This window comes from Rhamphochromis longiceps, linkage group LG3, assembly GCF_057381845.1.
Source record: "Rhamphochromis longiceps isolate RC_006_pf linkage group LG3, R_longiceps_female_GT1.1, whole genome shotgun sequence".
NCBI classification, from domain to species: Eukaryota; Metazoa; Chordata; class Actinopteri; order Cichliformes; family Cichlidae; genus Rhamphochromis; species Rhamphochromis longiceps.
In genome coordinates, this window is record NC_140559.1 from 66850809 (window position 1) to 66859853 (window position 9045).

At 42.6% G+C, this 9045-nt stretch overlaps 1 pseudogene; it reads left to right on the plus strand.

The window, feature by feature from the left end:
* Positions 1 to 747: 747 nt before the first annotated feature.
* LOC146676464 (5S ribosomal RNA) lies at positions 748 to 866 on the plus strand (annotated as a pseudogene).
* The last annotated feature ends 8179 nt before the right edge of the window (positions 867 to 9045 follow it).

Below are 9045 nucleotides of genomic sequence, written 5' to 3' on the forward strand. Positions count from 1 at the left end.
CACCAGCGCCTGTGGCTGCTGGCTGAGGCCACTTACACCACACCAGGGCCTTAGTTGCTATTGAGGCCAATTACACCACACCAGGGTCTGTGGATCTTGCTCAGGCCACTTACACCACACCAGGGCCTGTGGCACTGGCTGAGGCCACTTACACCACACCAGGGCCTGTGGCTGCTGGCTGAGGCCACTTACACCACACCAGGGCCTGTGGCTGCTGGCTGAGGCCACTTACACCACACCAGGGCCTGTGGCTGCTGGCTGAGGCCACCTGCACAACACAAGGGCCTGTGGCTGCTGGATGAGGCGACTTACACCACACCAGGGCCTGTTGCTGCTGGCTGAGGCCACTTACACCACACCAGGGCCTTAGTTGCTATTGAGGCCACTTACACCACACCAGGGCCTGTGGCTCTGGCTCAGGCCACTTACACCACACCAGGGCCTGTGGCTCTTGCTCAGGCCACTCACATCACACCAGGCCCTGCGCTTCTGGCCGAGGCCATCTTCACCAAACCAGGCCCTGTGCTGCTAGCTGTGGCCATGTACAACACACCAGGCCCTGTGCTGGTTCCTGAGGCCATCTTCAACAATCCAGGGCCTGTGCTGTTGGATAAATGCTAAACTGAGCCTTTGGGTTAGGGTATTATGCAAACATGCAGGTAGGGTTATAGGATTGTCTTCGTAACTTCAGGTACTTGCCAATTATCACTTGAATCCATAAATTGAGACATTGTGCTGGGGCCAGCAGCTTATGGCTATACTGCCCTGAGCACGCCCGACCTCGTCTGATCTCGGAAGCTAAGCAGGGCTGGGCATGGTTAGTACTTGGATGGGAGACTGCCTGGGAATACCTGGTGCTGTAAGCCTTTCTTTTTCCTGTCATTGAACTGCTTTTGATCCAGAGAAGGGCTGTATTAAAAGACCCAAAGCAGCTGCCCATTAATGAGGGCACATTAACGACGTTGCTTTTGGCTCTTTTCCAATGTCTTGTGCTGCTAGCTGATGCCACCTACACCACACCAGGGCCTGTGACTCTGGCTAAGGCAATCTACACCACACCCGGAACTGAGTTGCCGGATGGGGCCACTTACACCACAACAGGGCCTGGGACGTTTTGTCAGAACACTGGGCAACAGTCATAGCAAAGAGATGATTCCGTACCATTGATTCATTAATGTTGAATTCTCTCGCAGCTGCTCTATTCCCATGTTGTTGCAGTATATTAATAACTAACCTGGTATTGTCGATGAATGATCTCAGTTGTTCTCCTGTCTGAAGTTTGGCCTGTGTATAGCAACCTGCTATGTGATTGCATTTGTCCCTGACCACCAGAATCCGTCACGTTAACTTTTATCGAGTGGAAAAAAAGTTGGCGTTCATCCTCCAGCTTCACTGTGCTAATGTTGTGCTAACATAGCTGTGTTGCTAGCAATCACATAGCACAACATTATATACTAGGTAGTCCAACTTTTTTTCTCACGTGGTGAGTGATATTCTGTCTATAGTTCATGTTGAATGTTAACATTTGTTTTGGTTCTTTAAATGTTAGGGGTTTAAGAGAATCTTTTCAAAGAAAAGCCTTATTTTTGTACTGCAAAGGTAAAAAATCAAACTGTATTTTTCTACAAGAGACTCATTCATCTGATAGTGATGTATCTTTTTGGTCAAACCAATGGGGTAGCAAAATCCTGTTTAGCCATGGCTCAACTAGGTCGGGGGGTGTAGCAATTTTATTCAATAACTTTCCTGGGGATCTTGTACTACAACGGACTGATTTGAATGGTCATTGGTTGATTGCTGTAATGAGAGTTGAAAGTTTGTTTTTCATTTTAGTCAACATTTATGGATATAACAATGAAAGTCAGAATAAAATTATGTTAGAAGATATAACTTCAAATATTTTTGAACTTAAAGATCAATACCCTACAGAATACTATTAGATTATTCTGTTATTATAGGTTACCTTATATATGTAATCAAAGTAGTTGAATTAGAATACTGCTGTAGATCATATTATACCCTTTAATATAGAGTGTGTGATCTGTATGTAGTTTAGTTCTCATTATACTTTTGAGTTTAAAGAACATATTCACTTATTAGTTTATTAGATAAGTGTGCATCACTCTGTATCCTTGATCTGCTATGAATGTATTACACTGTTTTCTTGACATGCTTTATTGTTGAATCATAAAAAGAAGGTTGTAAGCAGGAGACTCTGTGTCTAAGACAGGGGAGATAGACCACATTTCATACCCCCACCTTTACAGAGAGCAGAGAAAGACAGGGAGCCGAGGTCGTAACTTGGACGCCGTAACAGAGAAAGAATGTGAATGTTTGGGCTTTTACAGCTAGGTGGGGGCCACTAGCGGCTATAAGAAGCTGAGTAACACGTCACCATTTCGAGACTGCTGTGACCCTCTTCAGGCATGTCTCCCCATCATGATGGTCCTTATGCTCTTAAGTGTTGAATTGTATGGAAATAAATGATTGTTGATTGAGCATAAATACACCGAGTATTGTCCTTCCTTCAGCCCAAAGATTCAAAGAATTGGGAGATTTCAACAATACATTTTAATGGGTGGTGATTGGAATATGACTCCTGATGAATGGACTGATAGATGGCCCTCAAGGACAGGTAGACCACAAAAAAATAACCTAGTTATAGATTTTTTGATAAGTAACAACTTGACAGATATTTGGAGAGTAAGAAATCCAGGAATTAAGAGCTTTTCCTGGTTTAAACCAAATGGAGCTTGTAAATCTAGAATAGACTATTGGCTAGGAAGTGACATCATTATTAGCCACACTGTAAAAGTTGTAATGTCAAATGCACCTCTATCTGATCATTGCTTTATTGAACTGTGCTTAGAATCGGAAATTAGACAATCAAATAAAAGAACTTATTGGAAGTTCAATGCCAAACTTTTACAAAATGAAGACTACTGCAACATAGTCAAAAAAATTATAAAAGATATTATGGCTGATCATCTAATTGTAGGATATATCAGTAAATGGGAATTCATTAAATTCAAAATTAGAGAATTTAGTATTCAATTCAGTAAAAACATAAGTCAAAAGCAAAGAGAATATGAATGTAAATTATTCCAAGAAATTACTTATTGCTGTAGTAAAGATGATCTAAATACCCAAGAAAGGAGTAAACTTATGGAGTTGCAAACTAAATTAGATCAGCTCTACCTAAATAAAGCAGAAGGAGCTTTTGTGCGTTCACGGGCCAAGTGGATTGAGGAGGGGGAAAGAAATTCTTCATATTTTTTTAATTTAGAAAAGAGCAGACAGAAAAGAAATTTTATATCTTCTCTGTTAATTGATGGCATTGAATGTGACGACCCTAAAATTTTGGAGAATGAAACTTATACATTCTATTCCAATTTATACTCCTCACAGTTCTCCCAAGCAGATTGTGATGTCTTTTTTGATCAAATAGATAATCTGATCCCTAAAATTGATGAATCATTTAAGGAATTATGTGAATCTGACTTCAGAATTGAAGAGTTAGATGCATCTGTTAAGAAAATGGCACTTAATAAATCCCCTGGTCCAGATGGGCTTACAGTTAATTTCTTCCAATTTTTTTGGGAAGACTTACGGGAAATTTTATTCAAAGCTATACTGGCCAGTATTGAAAAGGGAGAATTGATATCTAGCATGAAACAAGGATTAATTACATTGATTCCTAAACCAAACAAAGATAAACGACAATTGGATAACTTAAGGCCCATAACTTTATTAAATACAGATTATAAAATTTTCTCTAGCTCAGTTGCAACAAGGCTCAAACAAGGGGTTTCAAGTATAATTAGTGATGTAAATGCTGTTAAAATGTTCTGTGTGGATTTCATGATGTAGATGACTGATTTATAATAAGTTACATAATTTCATGAATGTATATAGTTTGTGTTGAAATGTCTTTATTTGAAATGTACATGTGTAAGGTGTAAGAGCTAGTGTCTCGTGAGAATACCCTTAACGAGAGTACACGAGACTTTTCATGGACTGTGAGGGAGCAGATGTCTCTCATGAAGCGATTTTAAGCTAAAAGTTTACTAAAAGAAAGGGCAATACAAGGACTTAAGGACCTCTTTTCAGGACAAGCAGCCAACGAGGTATTTGTCATTTGAGAAATGTTTTTTATTTGTGTTTGGACTTAATATGTGTACTGTAAAGTTGCTAATTGGTTTGTACTATTCGCTCGTGACCAGTTCTCACGGCGTATTGGCGTACTGGTGATGGTGAAGCTGAGGAGAGAAGGCCCAAGTAATAAACGCCCGTTTCAAAGAACCGACCTGTGTCTGTGTTGTCGTGAAGAGAGCTACAAGTGAGACACAATCAGGGTTTTTGAAAGACAGGAACATTCATAATAATATCAGATTGGTTTTAGACTTACTGGACTACAATGATCTAATTAGTGATGACAGTTTTATTCTTTTCTTGGACTTTTATAAAGCTTTCGATTCAGTAGAACATCCTTTTATTTTAGAAACACTAACTCGATTTGGATTTGGGGATAAATTTAGGAAGATAATAGATATACTGTATAATGATATAAATAGCTCTGTGTCATTAGGCTATGGCACTGGTAAAAGATTTAGCGTCAAATAAGGAATTAGGCAAGGGTGTGGAAGCTCTCCGTTGTTGTTCATAATGGTTGTGGAGATGCTCGCAATTCTAATTAAAAACAGCAGCGTTGCCAGAATTGAGATTATGGATAATTTTTTAATAATTAGTCAACTTGCGGATGACACTACTCTTTTCTTAAAAAATGAACATCAGATTCCCCTGGTAAAACAAATAATCACTACATTCTCAAAAGCTTCAGGCTTAAAGTTAAATTTAAATAAATGTGAATTATTGGCATTAAAGGAGTGTAATTAATTTTAAGACTAAACCAACACTAGCTTACTGGAAAAACGACTTCTACCTGTTGGTTAAATCTTTGACTTTAGTTAAAAAGAAAAAGGCTGCTTTTTTTGTTTCCTTTATGGAAGATTTTGATTTAGTGAGTTAATAATTTGTTAAATTATGTGACCCCATCTTTATATTTTATTTTCACTATGTATGAAAGTTGCTAATATGTAAGAAATGTCTATTCTCTGAATCTGTAATATATGGTGCATTTTGTTTGTATGTTTATATTACTAATAAAAAATAAAAAAATTTTTTAAAAAAGGTAGTCCAACTTCGGTAACCCTGCAAACGCTACTGCTGTTTAGTTTTCTGTCTTCATTTATGTTGGAAGTGGTAGCAGAGCTGTACGTTTTAATTAGTTTCAAAAATCTCTCAATCAGAACATGGTATGTCATGTTTAGGTGGAAACTAGTGAGCTAACTTCCTGTTAACTTTAACTCCGTTAATTTTAATAAATTCTGTTTTCATGGATGCCTGGATGCTAAACTTAATTGTTACACCTGGTAAAGCAGCAACGCTGATGATTTTATTAAAGATGAAAGAATTAGACCGTTTTTAACTCTGTGTTCGTTTGACTTTGGGACCTGAAGCTGTCATGGTCCTGCGACCATGACTCAGTGACTTTATGTTTATGTTTATCTCCACTTTATGTTCAGTATTGTCAATAAATCACCTTCACATCTAAGGAAGCGCTGCGTTTGAGTCCTCCTTCCACTCTTCACACAGCCGCTGCCCCGGACCGTGACAGTACGACGCGAACACAAGATGGACCCAGCAGCGCTTAATCCGTCCAGGGAGCTACGGGAGACACTCATCGATGCCACACAGGAGCTGATCGACCTGTGGCTGGAAAGCCCGGGTGGCACGTCCCAGCGCGCTATAGAGAGGCGGCTACAGCGTCTGGTGACCGGTCTTCCATGGCTTCTGGACTCGCTCTGTTCGTGGGAGCGGGAGTTTCTCCTTTTGGACCTTGGACTACACCCCCCGTCTGCATTCACTTTCGAGCAGCCCGATGCGGTGAGTAATAATAATAATAATAATAATGGATTGGATTTATATAGCGCTTTTCAAGGCACCCAAAGCGCTTTACAATGCCACTATTCATTCACTCTCACATTCATACACTGGTGAGCGGGATGCATTGCTTTCCCCAGTTTCCGGGACTTTGTTTTCTGGGGCTATTCAGAGCGGGATGGGAGACTGTACAGGTCGCTTGCCTACCTTCGTGGTAACGGATCCTTCCCAAGTGGGCGTGTACAAACCCTCTGTAAAACCGAGAGACTGTTTCTCTGCCGCCCCTTCTGAGCCAGGACTTTATCACCATTCTCCGGCTCAGTTCTGTGTCCAGCCACAAGCTTCCCAGTCTGTAGCTCAACCGTTAGCCTCCCTTAAGCCACAATTTTCACACTGTTTTTCCACCGCTGTTTCTGAGCAGGGAGACAAACTGTTTCACTACGGACCTGTTCCTCAAAAGCTGGCTACATTAGAGACTATTGCTCACTCCGGGGCTTCCCCAGAGGCTGGGTTACTGCCCTCAGCTTACTCTGGACCCCTTGGAGGCCAAGATGCCAGCTGTGAACTGCACCAGGCTGTCACTGCCTGAGCAGGGTCAGTGCTCTGCGCAGCTGCAGCCCTCCTTATGTGTGCCGGAGGCCCACGTGCCTACTGGTTTTGTTTCATGTGTGCCAGAGGCCCACGTGCCTACTGGTTTTGTTTCATGTGTGCCAGAGGCCCACGTGCCTACTGGTTTTGTTTCATGTGTGCCGGGGGCCCCGGTGCCCACTGGTTCTGCGGCTGTTTTCGCTGGGGGGCCCGAGGAGCCCGTCCAGCCTCCTGTTTCGCCTGCTGGGGGGCCCGAGGAGCCCGTCCAGCCTCATGCTTCTTCGGCTGGGGGGCCCGAGGAGCCCGTCCAGCCTCATGCCACACCGGCTGCCACGTCAGCTGGGGGGCCCGAGGATCCCGTCCAGCCACCTGTGGCTGCTTCTCCACTTGTGGCTGCAGCGCCGCCTCCTGCAGTACCATCACCAGCAGCTCTACCACCTGCTACTGCCACGCCTCAGCCTGACGCTTCATCCTCGCCTGGCCCGGCTTCATCCTCGCCTGGCCCGGCTTCAGCCTCGCCTGGTTCTGGTCCAGCTTCATCCTCACCTGGCCCAGCTTCAGCTTCAGCTTCAGCTTCAGCTTCAGCATCAGCTTCGCCCGGCCCAGCTGCAGCTACAGCTTCGTCCTCGCCCAGCCCGGCTGCAGCTACAGCTTCGTCCTCGCCCTGCCCGGCTTCAGCTACAGCTTCGTCCTCGCCCAGCCCGGCTGCAGCTACAGCTTCGTCCTCGCCCTGCCCGGCTTCAGCTACAGCTTCGTCATCGCCTGGCCCGGCTTCAGCCTCGCTTGATTCTGGTCCAGCTTCATCCTCACCTGGCCCAGCTTCAGCTTCAGCGTCAGCTTCGCCCGGCCCAGCTGCAGCTACAGCTTCGTCCTCGCCCGGCCCGGCTTCAGCTACAGCTTCGTCCTCGCCCGGCCCGGCTTCAGCTACAGCTTCGTCATCGCCTGGCTGACTGACACTAGACCTGCTAACAGCATCACAAGGAGGAGTTTGCAAGCTGATCGGGGAAACATGTTGCACTTTTATCCCTGATGGATACGAAACTGGAGGAGACATTTATGAAGCTTTGCAGAATTTGACCGCTCTGCAAAAATATGTCACTGAACACACACCTGGAGCAGCTACAGCACAAAGCTGGCTGGACTGGCTGTTCAGCGGTTCATGGCTGGCTGCTGTAGCAAAGCCATTTTTCCTTCTAGGTCTCATCATGATAGCACTGCTCATATTAGTGTTGTGTGTGTTGCCATGCCTAAGAGTAATGATTTCACAGATGATAACAACTACAATGACTGCTTATGTTGCCGTGCCTGAAGAAGAACAACATCCCGTTGCAATTCTGTTAGAGGAGAACTTGTACTAGCTGCTAATAAATGACGTGGTGATTAAAAATGACTTGTCAAGTGATCATGCACTGATTAAAACATTAGTAGGTTATGCAAGTTTTCATGCTTTTATTTTTTTTTGAAGTCTTCAGTTTTAAACATAAAGTTTTCATTTTAAATATAAAGTTTTCATGCTTTTATTTTTTTTTGAAGTCTTCAGTTTTAAACATAAAGTTTCCATTTTAAATATGAAGTTTTCATTATTTTACATATAAAGTTTTCAATTTAAGGTTTGCATCGTTTTAAGTATAAGGTTTCATGCTTGTATTTTTTGAAGTTTTCATTTTACATATTAGGTTTTCATCATTTTTAAATATAAACTTTTCATTTTACTTTTCATCCTTTATTTTTTGTAGTTTTAGTTTTATTATTTTTTCATTTACTATGATTTTCATTTACTATGTTTTTCTTTGTATTATTTTCTTTTGTTTTATTCTTTAGACCAAATGACTTCCATTTCTGCTATGCTGACATTTTGAGAATTTAAAAATTGCTTAAGATACTTAATAAATAACCTTCACAGACAATTGTTGTATACATTTAAAATAAGTTAAAACAGGAGGGAATGTTACAGGAAAAATCTTTCTATGTTTCTTTACCTTCTTTTAAATGTGCAAGCATGCCCTTTTGTCTATGGTTAGATTAGTTTAGAATTATCTTTTTAGACTTTCTCAGCAAAGACATACTGTTTTGGGACATATTGTTTTAGATTGTTTTATCTCTCACAGCCTTCTCCCAGCTCTCTGCTGACGAGACTAGCGCCACATATGGAGTTGTTTATTTTATTTGTTTTGTATTTTCTTATCCTGTTCTCACTGTCTTTCCTATAAAAATTACCAAGCCACTGTGCATGGGGTGAGTTGTTCTTAGCAGCTCACCCGTGTACACGTTTGATAAAGAAAGTAACTTTGTCTCATTGTGTCTTTATTTCTCCTGGGTTTTTTACAGAGTTTTCTGTACCTCGCCTGATTCTGGTCCAGCTTCAGCCTCGCCTGATTCTGGTCCAGCTTCATCCTCACCTGGCCCAGCTTCAGCTTCATCCTCGCCTGGCCCGGCTTCATCCTCGTCTGGTCCAGCTTCAGCCTCGCCTGGTCCTGGCCCAGCTTCAGCCTCGCCTGGCCCGGCTTCAGCCTC